The following is a 2,479-nucleotide window of genomic DNA, read 5'->3' on the forward strand; positions in this document are numbered from 1 at the left end:
TAACCTCTGAGGACGAGGTTGGGTTTTCCAATCGGAAGGTGCTGCATTACAAAACGTTCGAAAATTGTCAATCATCAATCGAAAAATTGCCCTCACTGATCTGACCCGTACGTCAGTTAGGTACAATTGCAAGGAAAATCTAGTTGAGTTAGCAAGCTATCGCAAAGTTCCCTTTTCTCACAATTTTTCTGAAAAAGTAAATCAGACATGATCCGCAACCTCCTCTAAGCCAAACGAAGCCAAACGGTGAAATATATCTACTTTGCGAGCTTTTTTCTACAAGATCTTGTATTAAAAAAACTTCGTCTTCACAGCTCGAATTTATTTGCGCTGTGAAACTCAATGTAGGAGCTGGTCTAAAAACACATGGCTTGAAGCTCACAGATGTTAGGCACAAGCAAAATTTGGTAATGTGAAGTCGTTAAAAAACGCGTCGAGCAAACGGCAATTTTAGAATTCATAATGGCGGCATCGAGTGAGACTACAAACTCGACAGAAATCACTTGTTTTCAAATGCTCACTGTTAGTGATTAAAGAATGTAAACAGTATGAAATAAAAAGAAAATGAATATTCAAACCTTCCTTGATACAAATAAAGTAGAAGTTGTGCCCAAACCCAGCCTTATATTTATAAATAGACAAGATGCTGTCGGCAATATTACAACTACTAACGACGATTCGCTAAAAACTACTGCTCTGTTCCCGCTCAAATTTTAACTGCAGCCTAGTATCTTGTTTACTTATCATAAAATAAGTGGGCTTTATTTGCTTGTGCTTCCCAGCTATCTGTGGCATGGATTATAGCTGTTTAGGGGGCTTATTTTGAAGAGAAATTATATTTTTAGAAGTATAATAAGCGCAATTTTCTTTGATCTACAAAAAAAACAAAGCAATGTTTTGTTGAACATACTTTTAGCCCTATTTTTTGTATTTAAAGCGTTATTCTTTCAGCGAAATGAAGTTTAAATTAAGTAATTGACCGCCGGTTTTATTTCTCTAATTTTTATTTCGTGGGTCTCCTTTCAGTTATCTAAGGGGTTTCCCCCGCCAGAGACAACAATGATTGGCTCAAACAAACTTATCGGTCTTCCTGATTGGCTGTTCGGAAATCACCATTTTCTGATTGGCTGTTCATTATGGAAAACCCGCTTGCAGAGCAGTTGACAGGAGACACGCTAGTATTCTCAACTTTCTTTCTGAAAATGTCAGTGACTGGCAGTACTCTTGTGTCCTGATTGTGACTTTATTTATGATATAATCAAAATGTTGTACTTGGATTCTCTTGGATATGAAGACTGTTGGCTAGTCGATGGCTTTGATGCATTTCCGTTCGTGGATGTCTCAAAAATAACAGTTGGTATAGTATATCATCTCTATCAAAAATTGGGAGGGAAACGAGAAGAAGGTAAATATCTTTATATGAGGTTGAAATACATTCTCTCTTCTCTTATGCATGGAAACTATGTCTTGACAAGTGCTGACGAGAAGTCAATTAAGAGGAAAATAACCTCAATTCAAAATTCTAAGTTCGGTTCTGGACAAAAAAGAGACGATCTTATGTCAGAAAAAATTTTCAGCGAGAAGATAGAGAGCCAATTTTTACGAAACAGATGCACTCAACTAGAATCTCTTAGAGCTCATTTTGAAAGTAAAGCTCAAGCATATGAAAAAGAAAACATTAACTTGAAAGCAGAAACAATAGAATTAAGACGTTCAGAAAAATCAGCCTCCAGAAGTTCTCAAAGTTAAAATAACTTTATTCTAAAATAGAGAAGGAAAAAAAATCTTTTAACAAAAAATATGCTGGTACTGTTAGGGTAATTAAAAGGCTAAAAAAGAAGTATAATTTGGGAGAGAAAAAAAGAAATGCTAAAACCATGACAGATGTGTCTGGTAGTTTGTCTAATGAGGTGGTTTTGGTTGATAAAATTGTGGGCGGTGAAAGCGAAGAATCTGAAGGTGAACTGGCCGATAAATTAGAAAACAGAAACAAAAAAGAAAAAAAGTCTCTGTTAGGTCAGAAGTGGAAATATATTTTTAGGCGAAAAAAGGAAAAGAAAATAAATTTTGTTCAAGTACCAATTTTTAGCAGTCTCAAAATAAAAAAAAGACAAAAAAGGAATAGAGCGTCAATAGTTTGGGACATAAAACTTTGTCAATTCAGATGATGAAAAAGATGCCGAAAGATTTCTTGCTGATATGTTTTGCATGAAAAAAAAGAGTACTAAATGCTGCCAAATTGGCTGGTCTCAACATTCGGTCACAAAAAATGTCAATCTCTGAAGCTACCCAAATGATGTCACTTCTAAGTTTTTCTCACAAAAAAATGAGGGATCTTAGGACTTTGCTTCAAAATATTAAAATTCGGAAAGAGCAAGAAAAGCTATTAGGCCATCTAAACGAAAGCAATACAGAGTTTGGAACCACAAAATTCAAATTTGGAAAAATTGATGAAAATATTTTCAAAGAATTGATACCT

The sequence above is a fragment of the Clytia hemisphaerica genome, unplaced genomic scaffold, assembly GCF_902728285.1.
Source record: "Clytia hemisphaerica strain Z4C2 unplaced genomic scaffold, Clytia hemisphaerica genome assembly, whole genome shotgun sequence".
Lineage (NCBI taxonomy): Eukaryota > Metazoa > Cnidaria > Hydrozoa > Leptothecata > Clytiidae > Clytia > Clytia hemisphaerica.